We start from the raw sequence: 23,146 nt of genomic DNA, 5'->3' as shown, positions 1-23,146 counted from the left end.
TGGCTTGTGTCCTTTTCAGGGATGAGCTGGTCATCTAACAAGCATGACACCCAGTAATATTTTGCAGTTCTTTAGGCAAATCTGGAACATAAAACTTGGGGGTAATCAATACTTTTATCTTATTTATCCCCAAGTGGATGGTCTCATGGAGTTGCATGATTAAGATTCTTCCTAAGTCCTTTGTTATGATTCCTCCTCAGTCTTCCTCATGTCTTTATCTATCTTCAAAGTAGGCTTTGGGTAGAAATTTATTAGACCTTATCATCTTCCTGAGAATAAGTCAGAACTTTGGGCAAGACTGGGTCAAACAAGGATATCAGAAGGAGTATGGGTGCTGTTTGTTTTGTTGCTTCCTTAGCTTCCGTGCCTGGTCTATGGTCCCCTGAGGCTTCTGGTGACTGGCCCTTTTGGTGTCTAGTCAGTGTATAATGGCCATCTTCTTAGGCAACCATTGTGTTGTCAAGAGGTTTAGGATCACTTACTTGCTTTTAATAGTCATTTCTTCTGCTGTTAACAGTCCTCTTTCAAGAGATATAGCTCCGTAGACATATGCAGTAACAAATGCATATCAGCTCTCAGTGTAAACATTGACCACTTTGTCTTTGCCCAGGTTGAGTGCTTTTGTGAGAGCTATCAGCTCTTCCTTCTGGGCCAATATCCCACTCAGGAGGAGAGATGCTCACAATGTCTGATTCAAGTCCATCACTGCCTTGTTCTGCTTCCCTCAGTGTACATGGTGAAGTCTACATTGGCCAAGAATGGTCAATCAGGTCCAGCCAAATCTCACAGACATCCTGCAGGATCTCCAAGCAGTCGTGAGTTGGTGGATTGTCCAAGTCTGGGTTAGATACCAGGGTGGCAGGTTTTAGAGATAAGCTGGGATTTAAGACCACTTGAGGATGGTTCAATAACAATGCTTGACAGTGTGAGAACCAAGCATTTTAAGTCCACCAGTCAGGTAGGCTCTTGAGAAGCCCTTCTATAACATGGGTGTAGTGACTGTAAGGGATTGTCACAAAGTCATTCCTAACCAACAGGATGTGGGCTGCTATGATTCTAGGACAACTTGGCCAACCCTCTGCACAGAATCCAGTTTCTTAGACAAATAGGCTACTGGACATCGACAGAGACCCAAATTTTGTGTCAAGACCCCTTTGGCAACACATCTGTACCCATCCACAAACAAATGGAGAGATTTAGTCATATCAGGAAATTCTAAAACTGGCAGACAAAAAGGTTAATTTTAAACCATTTAAGGCTTTTTCAGCTTCCCTAGTCCATTCAAGGTATGGCCTGTCCATACTCTCATAGGTCTTGGGGGAGAACCTCATCAAAGATGGTGAGCAACTTCTTGAATACTTGTAGCAGTCTTATCTAGATTAGCTGCCCATTGAACCCGTTTTCCAGATCTTGCCACTCAAAGGCAAAGAGTGACTGGCTATTCTTATCTAGAATAACTACTAAAGAGGGTATCTTTCAAACCTAAGACTGTAAATTTGTCTGTTTGGTGGTAAGGAACTCAGAAGTGTATATGGGTTCTGGATGATTGGTGAATGTCTTCCATCCTCTTATTCACCTCCCTCAGATCTTGATTGGTCTATGGTCTTTTCCTCTGGCTTTTTAACTGGTAACAAAAGTGTGTTCCAGGGAGAATGACAAAGAACTAGGATTCCATGCTCTTGAAGTCGATTAATATGGGGCCTGACATCCTGATGAGCTTCTTGTGACAGAGGGTACTGCCTTATTCTAACAGGGATAGATTTATGACTAAATCTCTCCATTTGTTTGTGGATGGGTACAGATGTGTTGCCAAAGGGGTCTTGACACAAAATTTGGGTCTCTGGCAATGTCCAGTAGCCTATTTGTCTAAGAAACTGGATTCTGTGCAGAGGGTTGGCCAAGTTGTCCTAGAATCATAGCAGCCCACATCCTTTTAGATCTACCATAACCAGGGTAGGTGAGAAGCAAGGCCAGAGGTGTTATTTTCAGCCCATACTTGAGATATCTGGGCAATATGCCTTTTCAGGAGGGATGGTAGAGAGTCAGGTTTCTTTTTCCTTAGCTACAGGAGATATACATCCATCCTCCAAAAAGAAAACATAGACCAAAGCTGGGTTTGCCTGGACCACTATCTTACCTCCGGGTTAGAAGTGAATTTGAGCTGCAGTTTTAGTCAGGAAGTTCCTTCCTAACAGGGGTTAAGGGCATTCAGGAATCACCAGGAAAGAGTGAGTACTAGTCTTTTTGCCCAAGTCCCCATACCACTTGGTAGTACAGGCATAGGGCTTGGCTCCTGTAGCACCTTAACTAGGGTAATTTGGGTCATCATGGGTCCCGGTGGCCTCTGAAAATGGTGAGCTCCTATATCCACCAGAAAAATATAGACTAGGAATAGAAATTAGAATTGTCTAGCAACTGGGGAAGATAAGAAATCACAAGACCAAAGGGAAATTCCATTTTAAAGATCAGGCATGTGTACATATCTGGAGGCCATTTGATCTGTGACAGGCAGGTTCAAGTCTTAGGACTCTGATTCCCTGAAGCTTAAGTGAACTTTAGTTTTTTGGTTTTTTTTTTGTTGTTGTTGTTGTTTTTTTCTGCTGCAGAGAAGTGGCAAATGTCTCCTGACAATCCTTTACAGACCTTGAAAGGACAATGCTCAATTGTCCAAGAACATCGTAGTAATTTTCAAATCTTCCCTCAGCCTTCTTCCAGGTTGCTAAATTTATTATACCTTCCTCAGGAAACCAAGGACAAACCTTTTCTATAAAATGTTAAAATTATGTAATTGTTGTTGCCCTTCTTTAGGGAAGCATGGGGGGGGGTGTGTGGAGACAGGGTTTCTCTGTATAGCCCTAGCTGTCCTGGAACTCACTTTGTACACCAGGCTGGCCTCTAACTCAGAAATCCGCCTGCCTCTGCCTCCCGAGTCCTGGGATTAAAGGCGTGCGCCACCACTGCCCAGCAGGAGCATATTCTTAAGCATTTCTACAAAAAGCATACCACTGTTTCCATTTTCTATATTTAATTTCTCTTCTTTGTTCCTTTTTCTTTTTCTTTCTCTTATTTCTCTCTCTCTCTCTCTCTCTCTCTCTCTCTCTCTCTCTCTCTCTCTCTCTCTCTCTCTCTCTCTCTCAACTTTTACTTTTTCCAAGCTCCCTTACTTTTTCTGAGTTCCTGTCTCTGTATTTTCCTATGTCTATTACTCCCAAGAATTTTTCACCACACTTTTACCTTGTCCAAGTGCTTGCTTTTTCCACAATGTCCAAAACTTAATGCCCTCATCACAGAGCTCCACCTTTCAAGCACCACCTACACCAGAGCCTGCTGGCACAGGCTCAAACAGCTTCTGAAGGGGGAGTGAGGATTAATGATAGGAAAGGCCAAAAAGAAGATGCAAGAGATACATATAGAATTGGAAGAACTGCAGATCAATACCACATCAGCCTCAAGTTTATTTTTCTTAGCCTTTTTATATGACACATTACCATGGGAAGCAAAGCCACAAGCTAACAGAAACAATTCTTGAAATACACACATAAAACATCTGTTCTCATCCAAAAGCCTTCCTGTTCCTGCCACCAAGGTCAATAGGACCTTCAGCCCCTCGACTTAAGCCTCAAATGCACATCCTCTTGTCCATCCATCTGCCAGCAGACCCTGGCCAACCTTGACTCTGCCTGGCAAGTCTCTCTCTCTCTCTCTCTCTCTCTCTCTCTCTCTCTCTCTCTCCCTTTCCTCTGCTTCAGAGAAGCAGCAAATGGGTCCTGACAATCCTTGACAGATCTTGAAAGGGTAATACTTGATTTCATAAGAAAAAACAAAAAGCTCAGGATAGTTAGAACAATCCTTTAACAATAAAATAACTTCCTGAAGTATCACCATCCCTGATTTCAAACTATACTACGGAGCTTTTATAGTAAAGCCCATATGCTAGTGGCATTAAAAACAAACATGTTGATCAAATGAATCAAATTGAAGACCCAGACATAAATCCACACACCTATGAACACCCAATTTTTTTTATAAAGAAGTCAGAAATAAGGAATGAAAACAAAAAAGAATCTTTAACAAATGGCGTTGGTCTAACTGGATGCCTGCGTGTAGAAGAATGTGAATAGATCCATATTTATCACTCTACATAAAGCGTAAGTCCAAGTGGATCAAAGACCTCAGTGTAAAAACAGATACGCTGAACTGAATAGAAGAGAAAGTAGGGAACAGCCTTGAGCTCGTTGGTACAGTAAACAACTTTCTGAAGACAGGGGTTAGTGCACCCCCAACATACATATGCAGGCACTAATATCAATAATTAATCAATGCAACCTCATGAAATGGAAAAGCTTCTGTAACTTCCACAAAGGACACTGTCAAGGGGACAAAACAGCAGCCTACAGAATGGGAAAAGATGTTTACCAACTCTACGTTCAATAGAGGGCTAATGTCCAAAATATATAAAGAACTCAAGAAACTAGGCATCAACAAACTAAACAATCCAGTCAAAAAATGAGGTACAAAGCTAAACAGAGAGTTCTCAATAAAGGAGTGTCAAATGGCTGAGAAACACTTAAAGAAGTGTTCAACATCCTTAGCTGTTGGGGGTCCAAAAAAAAAAAAAAAACCAACAACCCAAATAGTCACAAGAGTCCAGCAAAGCAAGATCTTTATTTGAATTAGGCACAAAAACTGACCAGTCAAGGAAAACAGCACAGATACTGGAGCTGACTGTATCTTCAGATGTTCATCTTATTATTTAAGCAGATGAGAAATTTTTTTAATTTTATTTTTATTTTTAAAACTCCATATTCCATTACCCCCCCATCCATCCTCTGTCTGCCCCATATCCCAGACCTCCTCCCCAGCACACCCCGTTTCCACGTGGATGTCCCCACCCCCAACCTCATCTGACTTCTAAGCTCCCTGGGGCCTCCAGTCTCTTGAGGGTTAGGTGGATCATCTCTGAATGAACACAAACCCAGAAGTTCTCTACTGTATGTGTGTTGGGGGCCTCATATCAGCTGGTGTATGCTGTCTGTTTGGTGGTCCAGTGTTTGAAAGATCTTAGGGGTTCAGATTAATTAAGACTGCTGGTTCTCCTATAGGGTGACCCTTTTCCTCAGCTTCTTTCAGCCTTCCCTAATTCAACAACAGGAGTCAGCTACTTCTGTCCACTGGTTGGGTGCAAATATCTGCATCTGACTCTCTCAGCTGCTTGTTGGATCTTTCAGAGGGCAGTCATGATAGATCCCTTTATGTGAGCTCTTCATAGCCTCAGTAATAGACCCTCCCCTTGACCTGGATCCCACTTTGGGCCTGTCCCTGGACCTTCTTTTCCTCAAGCTCTTCTCCATTTCCATCCCTGTAATTCTTTCAGAGAGGAACAATTATGGGTCAAAGGTGTGACTATAGGATGGCAACCCCATCCTGCACTTGATGCCCTATCTTCTTGCTGGAGGTGGGCTCTATCAAGTTCCCTCTCCCTACTGTCAGGCGGGGCATTTCATCTAAGGTCTCTCCCTTTGAGTCCTGGGAGTCTCTCACCTCCCAGGTCTCTGGTGCATTCTGGGGGGTCCCCCCAACATCCTATTTTCTGAGGTTGCCTATTTACATTCTTTCTGATGGCCCTCAGGGCTTCAGTCCTTTTCCCTCACCCAATACCAGATCAAGTTTCCCTCCCTCCCCACCCCTCCCCACCCCTCCCCACCCCTCCCCCCATCCACTTCCCGTCCCAGGTCCTTCCCTCCCTCCCCACTTGTGATTACTTTCTTCTCCCTCCCAAGTGGGACTGAGGTATCCTCACTTGGGCACTTCAGCTTGTGAAGCTTTTTGAATTCTGTGAACTGTGTCTTGGGTATTCTGTATGTTTTGGGAGGGTTTGGGGGGAGTTGTTTTTTGTTTTGTTGTTTTGTTTTGTTTTGGGGTTTTTTTTAGCTAATATCCACTTATTAGTGAGTACATACCATGCATTTACTTTTGGGTCTAAGTTATCTCATTCAGGATATTTTCTAGTTCTATCCATTTGCCTACAAAACTCAGAATGTTCTCATTCTTAATAGCTGAGTAGTATTCCATTGTGTAAATGAATCACATTTTCTGAATCCATTCTTCTGTCATGGGACATCTGGGTTGTTTCCACCTTCTGGCTATTACAAATAAGGCTGCTATGAACATAGTGGAACATGTGCCCCTGTGTCATGGTGGGGCATCTTTTGGGTATATTCCCAAGAGTGGTATAGCTGGATCTTCAGATAGATCTATTTCCAATTTTCTGAGAAGCCTCCAGATTGATTTCCAGAGTATTTGTACCAGTTTGCAACCCCACCAGCAGTAGAGGAGTGTTCCTCTTTCTCCACATCCTCTCCAACATGTGTTGTCACCTGAGGTTTTGATCTTAGCCATTATGGTTGGTGTAAGATGGAATCTCAGGGTCGTTTGATTTGCATTTCTCTGATCGCTAAGGACTTTGAACATTTCTTTAGGTGCTTCTCAGCAATTTGAGATTCCTCAGTTGTGAATTCTTGGTTTAGATCTATCCTGCATTTCTTGATTAGGTTGTTTGGTTTTTGTTTTGTTTTGTTTTTTTTCATGATTAACTTCTTGAGTTCTTTATATATCTTGGATATTTGCCCTCTATCAGATGTGGGGTTAATGAAGATTATTTTTCCCAATTTGTAGGTTGCCAATTTGTCTTATTGACTATGTCCTTTGTCTTTCAGAAGCTTTCCAGTTTCATGAGGTCCCATTTATCAATTGTTGATCTTAGAACATGAGCCACTGGAGTTCTGTTTAGGAAATTTCCCCCTGTGCCAATGAGTTCAAGGCTCTTTTCCACTTTCTCTTCTATTAAATTCAGTGTATCTGGTTTTATGTTAAGGTCCTTGATCCATTTGGACTTGAGCTTTGTACAAGGTGACAAATATGGGTCTATTTTCATTCTTCTACATACTGACAGCCAGTTAGACCAGCACCATTTATTAAAGATGAATTCTTTTTTCCATTGTATATTTTTGGCATCTTTGTCAAAGATCAAGTGACCATAGTGTGAGGTTTTATTTCTGGGTCCTCAATTCTATTCCATTGATCAACATGTCTGTCTCTGTACCAATACCATGCAGTTTTTATCACTATTGCTCTGTAGTAAAGCTTGAGTTCAGGGATAGTGTTTCCCGCAGCTATTCTTTTATTATTAAGAATTATTTTTGCTATTCCTGGTTTTTTGCCTTTCCAGATGAATTTGAGAATTGCTCTTCCCATGTCTTTGAAGAATTGTGTTGGGATTTTGATGGGGATTGCATTGAATCTATAGATTGCCTTTGGTAGGATGTCCATTTTTACTATGTTAATTCTGCCAATCCATGAACATGGGAGATCTCTCTATTTTCTGAGATCTTTTTCAATTTCTTTCTTGAGAGAGTTGAAGTTATTGTCAGCCAGGTCTTTCACTTGTTTGGTTAGAGTTATCCCAAGATATTTATACTATTTGTGGCTATTGTGAAGAGAATTGTTTCCCTAATTTTTTTCTCAGCCCATTTATCCTTTCTATAAAGGACGGCTACTGATTTGTTTTATTGTACTCAATCCACTAGCAATTGATCAGAGCCATAAAATAGACTCAGAAGCTGAACTGCGACCCTGAGTCAGAGTTTAAGCTCGAAATACACAAACATCTGTGCCAAGTTATCCCACCAAACATGATTTAAGAATAGGTGACTTCTTTGGAACATGTCTTTGTGGTACACTTATCCTGTTCCCACTGGCTGGGTTATCCAGCTGTGTTGGTTTGAATATGCTTGGCCCAAAGAGTGGCACTATTAGGAGGTGTGGCCTTGTTGGAGGAAATGTGTCACTGTAGGTGTGGGTTTTGAGACCCTTCACAATTTGTTCCTGGCTTCTTTTGGATGAAGATGTAAAACTCTCAGATCCTCCTGTGACATGCCTGCCTGGACACTGCCATTCCCCTTACCTTATGATACTGGGCTGAACCTCTGAATCCTGTAAGTCAGGATTATAAAGGATTAAAATGATTTCCTTTATAAGTCTTGCGTTGGTCATGGTGTCTGTTCACAGCAATAAAACCCTAACTAAGACAACAGATCTGGAAGGATGATTTGCCTTGCAGTCTCATCTCAGCTTGCCAACTGTGATTTCAGCTACCCACAGTAATGTCTCTTTCTACCAAGCAGGATGTCTGTTATCCAGGGAGGTCTTGGAACTTAAAATGTATTTGACTCCTATTCAAAATGGAAGCTCTATTCAAAACTGGCTTCAGTTTGATTCCATTGTACATAGCCATCAGAGAAATGCAAGTCAAAACTACTCAGATCTCATTTTACACCTGTCAGAATGACCAAGATCAATAACATAAGTGACAGCTTATGCTATCAAGGATGTGGAGCAAGGGGAACACTCCTTCATTGCTGGTAGGTCACAGCCACTATGGAAATCAATACGGTTGTTCCTCAGAAAAAATTGGGAATCAATCTACCTCAAGACCCAGATTTACCTCTCTTAGGCACATACACAAAAGATGTCCCATCCTACCACACTCACACTTGCTTATCTATGTTTATAGAAGCTTTATTCCTAATAGCCAGAAACTGGAAACAACCTAGATGCCCTTCAAACAGAAGAATGGATAAAGAAAATGTGGTATGCTTACACAATGGAGTGTTACTCAGCTGTTAGAGAAAAAAATGACATTATAAAATTTTTAAGCTAATGGATGGAACTAAAACATCCAGAGTGAGGTGACCCAGACCCAGGAAGACAAACATGATTTTGATTCACAAGTGGATATTAGATGTTAAATAAAAAATAATCACACTACAATCCACAGACCCAGAGAGTCTAAGTAACAAGGCTAGGGGGATGCAGGGTTCTCCCTGGGGAGGGAAAATATAATTTGTGGATAGACTTGGTGGGTGGGGACGGAAACAGGAGGGAATCGGGTGAGGAAGTGAGGGACAGAGGAAGGAGTACAGGAAAAGATTACCAGAATCCTGAAACATTTCTAGGAACACAGCAGAAACTTCCTTCACCCATGAAGATGACCCTAGCAAGGACTCCTAGTAATGGAGTATATGAAGCCTGAATCATCCATCTTTGACAACCTAGCAGGCTCCCAGTGGCAGGACCCAGGCACCAATCCAGCCATAAAACCTTCAACCCATACCCGTCCTGCCTGCAAGATCGTGGCTCAAAGCTTGTGAGAGTGGCCAACCAAAGACTGGTATAACCAGGCCCAAACCACAAGAGGGAGACCGTGCCCAACACTGCATGGATTCCAGGAACTGGAAACTGAATGGTTCAGATACGTAGGGTAGAACCAAACACAATTGAAAAGGGAGAGAAAAGTCACTGAAATGATTCCTAATGATGTTCATACACTGGTGCCTAGCCCAATTGACATCAGAGAGGCTCCTTCCAGCAGCTTAAGGGAGCAGATACAGAGACCCACTCAAACATTAGCTGGAGCTCAGGGAAACCTGTAGAAGAGAAGGAAGGATTATAAGAGTCAGAAGGGTTGAGGACTCCAGGAAAACACAGTCCACAGAATCAACTAAGCAGGGCTCATAGGGACTCACAGAGACTGCAGTGGCAATCACAGAGCCTACACTGGGTCTGTGCTAGGTCCTCTGCATACATGCTGTGGTTATTTAACTTGGGTTTTTTTGTTTTTTTTTTTTTTTTTGTAGGGCTCCTAACAGAGGGAGAAAGGATATCAGTGACTCTTTGCCATCTCTTGGGACCCTTTTCCTCCTATGAGTTGCTTCGTCCAGCCTTGATATGGGTGTTTGTGCCTAGTCTTATTGAATCTTGCTATGCTGAGTTCAGCTGGTATCACTGGGAAGCCTGCTCTTTCCTGAAGAGAAATGGAGAGGTAATAGATCTGGGAGAAGGGAAGCTGCCATTGGGATGTATTGTATGAAAGAATACATTTAAAAATAAATGTTTGTTTTCAGGCCAGACTTGATGGTGCATGCCTTTAATTGCAGACTAGGGAGGCAGAGGCTGGCAGATCTCTGTGAGTTTGAAGGCAACCTGACCTACAGAGTGAGTTCCAGGACAGCCAGGGCTGTTACACAGAGAAACACAAATAATTATTATTATTATTATTATTATTATTATTATTATTATTATTATATTTTCTTTTGGGTTTTTTTGGGGGGTGTATTGCCTGCATATATAACTGCACACCATGTGTGTGTGTAGTGCTTGGGAGAGGCTAGATGAAGAAGTTGGGTCTGATGTTGCACTCATGTGGGTGCTGAGAATTGAACCAGGGATATCTGGATCAGAGCTCTTAACTACCAAGGCATCTCTCCAGCCATTGATTTTTGCGGGGTGTTGGTTGGTTAGGTGGGTGGGTAAGTGGTTGGGTGGTTTGGAGGCTGGCCTGGTACAAACTAGCCTCAAACTTACAGAAACCCTATTTTTCTTTCTGTCTCCTCACTACTGAGATTACAAACAGATGGCATCACACTGACCTAAAATTAACTGGTGTGTGTGTGTGTGTGTGTGTGTGTGTGTGTGTGTGTGTGGTGTATGTGCATGTGTGCAAGTGTGCTCTGCTGTTTCCATGCAGAGGCTAGAGGACATCAGGTGTTCCACTCTATCACATTCTACCTAATTCTCTTGAATCTGGAGCAGACTGGTGGCCAGCAAGCCCCAGCAATCTTTCCCCAAAAATAACTGGATTATAGGTGTGTGTAGACCACGTGCAGCTTTTATGTAGATTCTGCAGGTCCTGTGCTAGCTTAGGAATCACTCTTAACTATTTCTTAGTGTATTACTCAGAGGTATTGACTCCATGCTATTGTTTTAAATTTTATTTTTATTATTTTTAGTTATGTGTAGCAGCTGTATGTGTCTGTGTGGAAGTGAGCAAATATGTGTTCAGGTGCCCACAGAAACCAGGGTGTCAGATCCCCTGAAGCTAGAGTGACAGGTGGTTGTGAGCCACCTAACATGGGTACTGGGAACTGAACTATGGTCTCCTGGAAGAGCAGTTGGTGCTCTTAACTGCTGAGACATCTTTTCAGCTCTTGAGTCCACACTGTACAACTGCCACCACCATCCACCTCCAGGGTCCTTCTTGCCAAACTCAAACTCAGTACCAACTTATGCTAACTAGTTTTGGTACAAGCTAGAGACATCTGAGAGGAAACATCAACTGACTATATGCCCCCATCAGATCAGGCTGCAAACAAGCCTGTAGGACATTTTCTTAGTGATTGACATTGGAGGGCCCAGCCACCCTGGGCTGGTGGTCCTGTGTTCGATAACAAAACAGACTGAGCAAGCCATGGAGATCAAACCAGTAAGCAGCACTCATCCATGGTCTCTGCATCAGCTCTTGCCTCCAAGTTCCTGCCCTATTTGAGTTTCTGCCTTCACTTCCTTCAGTGACAATGGAACTATAAGTAAGGTTAACTCTTTCTTCTCCAAGCTGCTTTTGGTCATCACAGCAATAGTCACCCTAACACTCCACTAAACAATGACTCCTTATTCCCTGTAATGGTTAATACTGATTGTCAACTCATCAGAATCTACATTCAGCTAGGAGACAAACATCTTGCCATGCCTGAGATGGATTTTAGACTGAGCATACTGAGGTTGGAAGACTTGCCTTAAATGTCGATGGCACTATTTCATGGGCTGGGGGTAAAGGAGAGAAAAACCTGAGCAACAGCTTTCATCATTCTCTTTGCCTACTGGCTGTGGATGCAATGAAACAACCTGACTCAAGCTCCTGCCACCATGCTTGTCCTGCCATGATGGACTGTACCCTCAAACTGTGAGCCAAGAGGCCAAGTGTGGTAGTGTACACCTTAAATCCCAACACTCAAAAGACAGAGGCAGGAAGATCTCTATGAGTTCAAGCCAGCTGGGTCTACATAGTGAGTTCCAGAGCTATATAGTGAGACTGTCGATAGACAGACAGACAGACAGACAGACAGACAGACAGACTAATTGGAGTCATGAGTCAAAATAAATCCTTCCTCCTTGTTTTTCTCAGGTATTTTTTCAAGCAATGAGAAAAGTAACTGACACCCTCCACCTCTCTGTACTCCCTGGCAATCACCATTCTATCTACTTCCTGTCTTTATAATTTTGATTGCTGTTAAGTACCTCATAGAGATGAAGTGTTAAATTAAATATGAAAGCTGCTACAAATATGTATCTCCAAGTATTTCTTCAATACCTGCCTTTGAGCCCATACCAAGAAGTGCAAGTGTTGAGTCATAGAGTGGTTCTATTTTTAAATTCTTTTCTATTTCATTTTGCATGTATGGGTACATATCTACGTGTAGCTGCATTATCTGTGTGTGCCATGTGGGTGTTTAGTGCCCACAGACGCAATAATAGGGAATTGGATCTCCTGTAACTGAAGTTACAGATGCTTGTGTGCTGACAGGTGGGTACTTAGAATCAAACCTAGGTCCCCTGGAAAAAGAGCCAGTGCTCTTAACCATTGAGCTATTTCTCTAGCCCTGTAATCTTTTTAATTTTGCAGGATAGTACCAGATTGTCTCCTATATTCTCTGTATCTCTTTACATTATTACCAATAATATGCAAGGTTGTAGTTTGTCCACATTCTCAACAACACTTGATTTGGTTTGGTTTGGTTTGGTTTGGTTTGGTTTGGTTTGGTTTGGTTTGGTTTGGGTTAACATTAACCTTTGTAAATACTATGGAATGCATGATTCTGCCTCAGCTCTAAACAAAACTCCAACAAGCATAGGAGATAAGGGGGCTAAAAGAACCTAAAAATTGCATATTTAGTCTTTGACCACAGTTTCTCACAGAAATATTCTCAGGCCTTTATAATTTCTAGACTGATAGAAGTATCTGGCATAGCTCCTAAATCACTCTGATTTTCCTGCAGATAAAAGCATCTTTGAATACAGAAGTGGATGCTCATAGTCATCTATTGGATGGAACACAGGGCCCCCAATGGAGGAGCTAGAGATAATACCCAAGGAGCTAAAGGGGTCTGCAACCCTATAGGTGGAACAACAATATGAACTAACCAGTACCTATCCCGAGCTTTTGGTCCCGCCGGCAAGAACACACTCAGGACAACTGGAATCTTCTGCAGCAAAAGCTTTATTGCTTCTTCAAGAGGGAAGACCCCAACCCCAGAAAATGGAGTCGCTTATATAGCCCTCAGCCATGGTGTTTCAGCACCTGATATGGCGTGTCAGCTCCTGATTTGTTGCTCGGCCATCACCCCACTATTACGCCCCGAGAATGGGCAGTGACTAGGAGTGAGTTCACTCTCGCACCTGCGTACAAGGCTTGTTTACTAGTTAGGCACAGCGGAGGCCAGCACCATCTTATAATGGCGATTGCTCAAGGCACGACTCTACACATCTCCCCCTTTTTATTTTATTAAATTGAGGCTGGACTAGGTCTGTGTAATTATGCCCATCCGCTGTGGCTCCTGTCTTAGGTCATTCCTCCAATGTCACAGCCTTTCCTGTCATAAAGTAACCCTATCACCACCGGGCCCCATGTCTTAGGTTGATCTGTGCATGAGGAAAGTTGCCCGTCCCTGGATACCACAGTGCTATGTGACAGTAACTACTAAATGACCTAGGGCGAACTCTACAAAAGAGGCCAGCCACCGATGTCAACTAATTTTTGAGCATAGATATCCAGATTTCGGGGGAGGCCCCTTGCTCAATGGCAGCAAATGCTTGAGCTATCACAACCTTGTCATTTGTTTGTTGGGTTCTGAGCTTGCAAACCAACCAGAGCATGAACACAAGTCCACAGCAGGTGGCAACACCAAATAAACCTACCCCCACCCATTCCTTAAAATAAGAAAATGCAGATGAAATCCAGGAGGAGAGGCCCTCTGTCAATGATAGGTCCACTTGCGTTGAGTTGATCTTTAAAACTGCCACCCTCAGGGCCTCAAGAGTCTCATCGAATCCCTCGGACCAATTTCCTGCAATATACAAGGAAAGCTGTCTAGACAGATTAGCTGCATAAGTAAAATTTTCATATTGGACACTGGTAATACACAGAGCATCCAGTTTTCTTTCACAACCCAACTGGGCCATCTGGTATAGAAAGCCTATCTGTTCCTCCGCCAGGTCAAGGCACTGATTCAAAATCATCAGCCCTCCTTTTAACTTGGTACTAGCAGAAGTTTGGACAGTGATGGCATCAGCCAGATCTGCTGAAAGCTGATTTAATTTTATGCCTGATTGAACCGCTCTAGCCATAGCGTACCCTGCAGCTGTAGCAGCAGCTGCACTGGCTGAAATTGCTATGATCACGGCAGCAGTGATGCCAAAATCTCTCTTTTTGTCGAAACAGGGATAAGGTGGAGGGTGTTTCCACCGGAACAGGGATCCAATGTGGGATCCAGGCCACCATGGCACGGATGTTCTTTGTTACATCCCAACATTGAGAAATCCAACAAGAATCATTGGAACAGACTTCAAATGAATCATTTGAAAGAATAAACAAGAAAGGGGGTAAACACAGACTGGGGTAGGTGGATAATTAATCTGGTTTACCAAAGTTTTATTGAACCCAGTGATCTCTACACTGGTATTAGTATATCCATAAGAGTCCTGGGAGGCAGCATGTATTCCCCAATACTGAGCAAATCTTGAGATGCCAGTAAAAGAAGCCTTTCCAACTGCTCCTCCCTGGATAAAGATCAAAGGATTGAGTTCTGTAAACTGCCATTGACTCCACAAAACACCCACCTGTGAAAGGGATGCATTCTAAAGTCCTGTATGAAAAGTCCCTTTTTCATAACAAATTCCTTCTCTGGGTCATCTATCATGTTGGGAGAAAAGGAAAAGGTTTTACTCTGATCTTCCCAACGAGTGATGGAGGATTGACAATCAGACCAAGGCAGGATCAGCCCTTCATCTTCTAAGCTACAATGAGGGGCTATTTTTGGTTGGTGGAGACGTTCTTTGTCTAAAAAGTTAGGTGGTAGAAATGTACCATTAACCCAAATTGCCTCCTGCCAGAAGGTCCAATTTGTAAAGGTTATATCTGCATTGGAAGTATATTGGGTTGTGCTTACCCAACCTCCTCGGTGCTCATTAAACATCCCCAAAGCTCAGGCTGTGAGGTTGATACATTTTCCTGGTCCATTAATTTGAAAGCATAAAGAACCATGTTCTAATAAAGAGCGATTTTCTTCTAATGGTGCTCAGGTGGGATCATAGGGTAGATATGGTAAATCTAATGTTTTATTAGTAGTAAAGAATTTTGGAAAAACTATAGCATCATGGCGAACTGGCATTGGTTTAGGGAAAGTCGAGATAATGGCCCATCTCTGTTCACCCCTCATACTAGGAACCTGAGACAAGTTCAGCATTGTCATGATCAGGAGCAGTCCTCGGGAGGTCAGCATCTTCCACACCATCCTTGATTACTATCTTGTGGGTGAGTCGTTCCGGCAGCCAAAATGGGTTGTTCTCACTCTGTGGAAAAACACAAACAGCTCCCCTGGATCTTATCAAAATAGGATCCGGGCCTTTCCACAGACCAATTAAGACATCCTTCCATTTGACCATTTCTTTTGGTCTATCGGGGTCTGAGCTATGTCAATCAGCTGCAGAGCGACCTTGCTCGTCAAGATTCAAAAAATTAAGTGTAAAGAGTGCCATAGATACAGCTACTCTTGGCACTGAGGGCAGAGTCTCATCAACTCCCCCCTTTTGTTTTATAAAATAAGACTTGAGTGTACGGTGGGCATGTTCCACAATGCCTTGTCCTTGAGGATTATAAGGAAGGCCAGTCAAGTGAGTGACATCCATTTGATGACAAAATTGCTGAAATTTAGTAGAGGTATATGCTGGCCCACTATCAGTTTTAAGAATTGTGGGCTTGCCCCAAACACTCCACGCTTCTAAACAGTGATGTATAACATGAGAGGCTTTCTCACCTGTTAAAGGTGTAGCAAACATAACACCAGAGCAGGTGTCAATGAAAACATGTAAATATTGATTTCTTCCAAAGGAGAAAATATGAGTGATATCCATTTGCCAGACGTGTAATGGCCTGATGCCTCAGGGGTTTATCCCTACATGAGGAGTAGGCAGAAATTGACAACAGTTTTGACATTGGGTGACAATGTCACGAGCTTCTTTCCTGGTTAAAGTGAATCAGCGGCGTAATGTTTCAGCTGTCACGTGGAAGCGTTTATGAAACTCCCTTGCAGCCTCTGACTGCAAGGACAGAGCAGCAGCCACGATTCTAGTGGCTTTGTCTGCCAAGTCATTTCCATGAGACATGGGGCCAGGAAGGCCAGAATGAGCCCTGACATGAGTAATATACACAAGATGTCTTCTATGTAACAAGGCTGACTGAATTTGCTGAAAAATGTGAGCAAGCTTGCTAGAGGGTTTAATTAAGCCAGCAACTTCAAGCATATTAACTGCATTAACCACATATAAGGAATTAGATACAATATTGAGCGGTCCCAGAAAAGTTTCAAGGACCTCTAGAACTACCAAACACTCTACAACCTGGGGTGATGTCTCATTATATTGTTTAGATGTTACTTGGCCATTTACTACATATGCACCTATACCAGATTTGGATCCATCTGTATACACTACTACCCCATTCGGAAGTGGATGTTTGGCTGTTATTACTGGAAACACTATGGCTTGGCTTAAGGCGAACTGTAAAATTGGATGCTTTGGATAATGATTATCAATTTGTCCTGAATAAGAGGCAACCAAGACTGCCCAATTGTTAGTTGTTGCTGCCAGGGTTTGAACTTGAGCAGAAGTTAAGGCACAATTAGCATATGTGGTTCTTTCCCAAAATGAGTAATGGCTGCTTTTATCCCCCTAAGTGCAAGTTGAGCAACTGCATTAGGATACCACTCAATGATTTTTGCAGGGGAAGCATTAGGGTGGACCCACAATAAGGGTCCATTTTGCCATAAGACTGCCGTTGGTAACTGTGCAGTTTTTAATATGCACAATTCAAATGACTTTGACTCGTCAATGCTTTGTAATTGAGCATCTTGTAAGGCCTTTTCTACAGTTTGTAAAGCTTGACATGCAGCTGGGGTAAGTGCTCTGTGGGAGGAGATGTGGGTATCTCCCTCTAATATGTCAAATAAAGGCTTTCATTTTGCTGATGGAATTTTCAAAAATGGTCTTAGCCAATTAATATCTCCTAGCAATTTTTGGAAATCATTCAAGGTATGTAGTTGATCTTTGCGAATCTCTAATTTTTGAGGAACAATTTTGTCAGGATAAATGAGTGACCCTAGGAAGGCTCCCATTGGAGCAATTTGCACCTTTTCGGTGGCCACCTGCAATCCCCATTGCCCTAACGTTTTTATAAATATAGGGTATGCACCTTGCAGTAACTGTGTATTTTTATGGCAAATCAAAATGTCATCCATATAAATTATCACCTGTAATGATGGAAAATGCTCTCTAACTGACTTAAGTGCCAATTGCACATACAGTTGACACATGGTGGGACTATTCACCATCCCCTGAGATAGGACCTTCCATTGGTATCTTTGATCCAGTTCTACATGATTAATGGCTGGGATGGTAAATGCAAATCTTTGCCTATCTTGAGGGCATAAAGGTATAGAGAAAAAGCAATCTTTAATATCTATAATTATAATTTCCCAATTTTTGGGTAAGGCAGAAAGCAATGGTAGCCCTCGCTGAACTGGTCCAAACAGGTGCATTTGTGCATTAATTGCTCTAAGATCATGTAATAAGCGCCATTTGCCAGATTTTTTTCTTAATTACGAAAATAGGTGTATTCCAGGGTGAGGTAGAGGGCTCTAAATGACCCAAGCGTAGCTGTTCAGAAATTAGTTTTGTGGCTGTTTCTAACTTTTCAGAGGAGAGAGGCCATTGAGGAACCCATACAACTTCCTCTGTAAGCCATGGTGGAGCCCTCAACGGCCCCTAGGAAAAACCCAAACCTTGTCTCCCGTTATTACCTTTTTGAGGGATAGGTTCAAGTCTACCCTGCTCTCCTTTCCCTAATCCCCTTCCTTCTTTATAGCCCATTTTCTTCATCATTTGAACAGCTTGTGGCAAGTATTCATTAGTCAAGGTCAGTCCTAGTGCCTGTAAGATGTCTCTCCCCCAGAGATTTACTGGGAGTGGTAAAACATAGGGAGTGAATCGTCCAGTTTGACCTTCAGGCGCTGTCCAGCTCAAAGAATGGGAGCTAATAGTGGGACAGGATACTTTTATCTGCTCCTGTGTCTAAAATCCCTTTAAATTGTTTTCCTTCTATAACTAATTCTAAGAATGGCCTGGAGTCAAGAGGCATTACTAAGTAAGCAGAATCATTTCCAGTAGAACCAATCCCTCTGGTTGCTCAGGAGACACCAGAGGAAGGAAAACAGCCATGTAGGCTTGGCAAAATTATTAACTGAGCTATTCTATCCCCTTGTGAAATAGAAAAGACACCCTGAGGACAGGAACAGAGAACTTGAAGTTCCCCTTCATAATCTTGATCTACGACTCCAGGGTGAACAATAAGACCTTGTAAGGTAAGGGAGGCCTGGCCAAATATTAGGCCGACACTCCTGGATGGCAGAGGTCCTTTATAGTCAGTAGGAATAGGCTGCACCCCCATTTGAGGCATTAGCATGAATCGGGTGGTAGTACGGAGGTCCAACCCAGCTGACCCTTCTGTTGCCTGCAGACTGTGGGGTCCACCTTTTGCCTGTCGAGGTCCCATATGTTTTTGGGCCCTGAGACCTGGGGGCCCTGTACTGGTTTTTTGGAATGGTCTCATTATCTACTGCTTGAGGGAATCCTGGCTGCAGGGGCCTGCCTCGAATGTCCCTGACTGAACAACAATCTCTAGCCCAATGATATCCTTTTCCACACTTAGTACACAGTCCTGGCGCTCTCCTTTTGACAAGGGCTCTACAATCCTTTTTTAAGTGTCCCAGTTTGCCACAATTATAGCAGAGTTTGAGCTCAGCCATGTCAGGGCGTTTTTGCCCTTATAGAATAGCAGCTGCTAAACCAGCATTAGTGAGTGGCCCTCCAAGCTCACAGCAAACCTTCAACCAGTCCTGCAGTCCCTTGCTCTTTCTAGGTGTAATAGCTGCCCTGCTTTCCTGGGTAGCCTGTTCATAGATCAACTGTTCAATTAAAGGCATAGCTGTCTCTGGGTCCCCAAAGATTCTCCCTGCCACTTCTGTCATTCTAGCCACAAAGTCTGAGAACGACTCCTGGGCGCCCTGGGTAATCTTTGTCAAATGCCCACTTGCCTCTCCCTTTTTAGAGAGTGCCTTCCATGCCTTAATGGCAGCAGCTGAGATCTGGGCGTACACTCCCCAATGATAATTTGTCTGGTTATTAGCGTGTTGTCCCTGACCTGTAAGCAACTCAAAAGTCCATGTTCCTTGGTCCCCTTCAACATTGGCATTGGCCCTTGCCTATGCTTGGCAGGAGTCTTGCCACAAAGCTTTCCATTCTAAAGACATTCCCATGTTAGGAGATGCGGCTTTTACTATGGTCATCCAATCGCCAGGGTCATTGCCAGAGTGCCAAGCCTTTCGACTTGGGCTACAGTAAAGTTGGCATTGACTCCATAGTTACGGACTGACTCCGCAAGTTCTTTAATCTGTATATACTCCACCGGGGCGTGAACGCGTCCGCCATCAGCGCCTTCAAAGACTGGGAACGCTTGCTGCACTTTTCTCTGTTCCTCTTTTGAAATGAATGAGTCTGAATGATACCTCTGCACATAGGGCAGAGGTGTGCTAGGACCCAGAGGTTGCGGACTCGAAGACCACATAGCAATTTGACATTTGTCTCTAGCTACTTTCATGTTATTCTGTAACTGATTAGCTCGTCTTTCATCTGGCTGGTACTTTTCTCCCTCATAGCCTGTCGCTTCTTCCTCTAAGTCTGCTTCCTCAGAGTTGCTAAGTTCCTTATCCGATTCTGAGCTACTGACAGCTAGTGCCTTGAACTCATCTAATGGCAGGTAGAGGCTCCTTTCCTTATGTGCCTCCCCAGCTCGATCTCTCTTCTTCTCTCCCTTTCCATCCCTTTTTCTAATCTCTTTCAAGGCATTTTTTCCTTTATATCTCTTTTCCTCGGGCTCAAGGCCTGTGGAAAGGCCTATATTCTTCAGTGCACTTTGTTTCCTCTCTACTTTTACTCTCTCTCCCCTCTCTGCCTCTGATAGACTGTCTTGAATTTCGTCCAAAACTTTCTGCCTCGCTTCTACCATTTGCTGACAATCCTCGTCTGTTAAGCACAATCTCACCAATTTCCACAACGGCATGATCCCTGCTTTAAGTTTGCCATTCTGCTGTTCCCTAACTAGATCTCCTTTCAGTTTGTCCCAAGAGGCGACAGTTAACGACCCTGAGCAAGCATACCATGGTGCCACACAGTCTATTTCCCTGACAAATCCCTCTATAGTCTTAGTGGCGATTTTCAGGCCACACTGCTTCAGGACCGACCATAACGCCACTACTACAGAGTGGGAGATTCCCATACTGCTGCTGTCCAGGCCTGACTGTGACTGGGAACCAGTCAGCAGTTCCAGTGGTGGAAGCAAAACGAAACCGAAAGGGAAAGTGCAATCGCCGTGCAAACAATCAAAAGGGCGTCTAACTCTGGAGAAATTTCAAGACTGTACGTACCTTACAGAGAGCTGTAATGTCCTGCAGTTCTGGTTCCGCCCCGTGAACGGGGGATCTCCCTTGCGCCGGTGTGATGGTAGTTCCTGGGTCCTTCGACGCCACGTATCCCAAGCTTTTGTTCCCGCCGGCAAGAACACACTCGGGACAACTGGAATCTTCTGCAGCAAAAGCTTTATTGCTTCTTCAAGAGGGAAGACCCCGACCCCAGAAAATGGAGTCGTTTATATAGCCCTCTGCCATGGCGTTTCAGCACCTGATATGGCGTGTCAGCTCCTGATTTGTTGCTCGGCCATCACCCCACTATTACGCCCCGAGAATGGACAGTGACTAGGAGTGAGTTCACTCTCGCACTTGCGTACAAGGCTTGTTTACTAGTGAGGCCAGCGCCATCTTATAATGGCAATTGCTCACGGCACAGCTCTCCACAAGTACCCCCAGAGCTCATGTCTCTAGCTGCATATGTAGCAGAAGATGGCCTAGTCATCCATCATTGGGAGGAAAGGCCCCTTGGTCTTGCAAACTTTATATGCCCCAGTACAGGGGAACACCAGGGCCAAGAAGTAGGAGTGGTGGGTAGGGGAGCAGGGCAGGCTGAGGGTATAGGGAACTTTCAGGATAGCATTTGCAATGTAAATGAAGAAAATATCTAACAAAAAATTGGGAAAAAAAGAAGCATCTTTGATTCTAATGAGATGATTCTTAATGAACTCCTTCAGAGGGGATGATCACAAAAAGACCAAACCATGGTTAGAAGTTTGGAACGTTCAGCCTCACCCTAATTATACATTGAGGAGACGGAGTAATACAAGTAGTTAAGAGAGAGGAGATTGAGTTAATCATTAAAACTCCAAGAACGTTGTCTGGAAATATAGTTCAGTCTGGACTTAGACCTTCCCTTCATCTTTAGCATTTATGGAGGAAAACAACAAAAACTGGATAGCATGTGTTAGACTGTGGGGTAGACTAAAGATACAGAAGGCAGCAGGAGATCAGAATCTGACCACAGCAGATGAGACTGTTTATTTTTAACAGCAAAGGACAGGCACTCTCCCATGGTAATGGGGTTCTGCCAAGGGAAAAGGCTGGCTGGGACCCTTTATAGGAGTAGGTCAGGGGCTAGGGAATAAGGAAGTTGATGAGGCTATAAAAGGATATGTGCAGGTTTGTGGTCTCTTCTTCCTGGAATTGTTTGATCAGCTGAGACAGACTATCTTGAGAAATGACTGTCTCAGTAAACATTCCTCTCTGTGGCTGACTGATAACTGTTGGGTAAGGCCAGCCGAAACTTCGTAAGAATTCTGTTTTTACAACTGAGGGACTCTGATATGATTGCTAGCTTGTATAATCCCAATGATAGGACAATGGAGACAGAAATATCCCTGGAGTTGACTGGCCAGCCACCTTAGCTTAATTGGTGGGCCCCAGTTCCCTATGAGAGACCTTGTCTCAAAAAATAAAAAAAAAAAAATAATAATAATAATAATAATAAAGATGATGGCAGGTGGCTCCTAAGGAATGACATCTGAGGTTGACCTCTGTTCTTCACAAACATGGATACCTGCACACACACCAATGCATAGAGATATGCACTTATACACATACACTACAAGAAGTATAGATACTGAAAAGATTCTGGAATGCTATCATCTGGAGGTACCACAGTATGGTGGACAAAGAAAGGTCATGCCATGGGAGACCTGTGTGGCCTTTTATGTGTCTTCCCTGTGTGGTACTCAATTCTCTTTCTTTCTCCGTTTTGGGTTGGGTTGGACTGGGTTTTTTATTGAGACAAGGATTCTCTGTGTAGTCCTGGCTGTCCTGGAATTTGCTCTATAAACCAGAAAGATCTGCTTGTATTGAAGGCAAAGTCAAGAGCCTGAATGAAGAAGTATCTGATGACATTGGCAAGTTACCACACCAGAAGGACAGGACTCCTTTGTTGGCCAAGTCCAGGAAGAGCTGGCTGTTTCACTGCTGTCCAGGCTGTGGGGCCATCTTCAGGTAGGAGTGTGAAATAACTTATCATCCCTGTTCCTTGGGGATACAAACCCTGCAGTCTATAATGCCTTTGTAGTTTATCTGCCATGATTTGCTTGCTGCCGTGCTGCAGTAACAGTTTAACCTGCTTGATAGGTACTACCACCATCTTGAAGATGCTGAGCCATTTAGAGACTGCCGTATCCAGGGATCCGTCCCATAATCAGCTTCTAAACGCTGACACCATTGCATACACTAGCAAGATTTTGCTGAAAGGACCCAAATATAGCTGTCTCTTGTGAGACGATGCTGGGGCCTAGCAAACACAGGAGTGGATGTTCACAGTCAGCTATTGGATGTATCACAGGGCTCCCAATGGAGAAGCTAGAGAAAGTACCCAAGGAGCTAAAGGGATCTGCAACCCTATTGTTGGAACAACATGATGTACTAACCAGAACCCCGGAGCTCTTGTCTCTAGCTGCATATGTATCGAAAGATGGCCTAGTCGGCCATCAATGGAA

At 43.4% G+C, this 23,146-nt stretch overlaps 1 protein-coding gene across 2 annotated transcripts in view; it reads right to left on the bottom strand.

Annotated features, from left to right (window-relative positions):
- LOC147004218 (palmitoyl-protein thioesterase 1-like) overlaps window positions 1–23,146 on the bottom strand; it is a 54,585-nt gene that overhangs the window by 18,226 nt on the left and 13,213 nt on the right. The window contains exon 1 of one of the 2 annotated variants that reach the window (XM_085838398.1): window positions 20,649–20,770. The exons of the other annotated variant lie outside the window; for it this stretch is intronic. The gene's annotated coding sequence lies outside the window, so the exon portion shown is untranslated. Of the gene's footprint in view, window positions 1–20,648; window positions 20,771–23,146 lie in introns of those variants that run through there. 2 annotated transcript variants of the gene reach the window in all.

The sequence above is a fragment of the Mus caroli genome, unplaced genomic scaffold, assembly GCF_978045245.1.
Source record: "Mus caroli unplaced genomic scaffold, Mus_caroli_1 scaffold_6, whole genome shotgun sequence".
Taxonomy (NCBI): domain Eukaryota; kingdom Metazoa; phylum Chordata; class Mammalia; order Rodentia; family Muridae; genus Mus; species Mus caroli.
The sequence above is the reverse complement of the archived record's forward strand: the minus strand, read 5'-3'. Positions and strand labels throughout refer to the sequence as shown.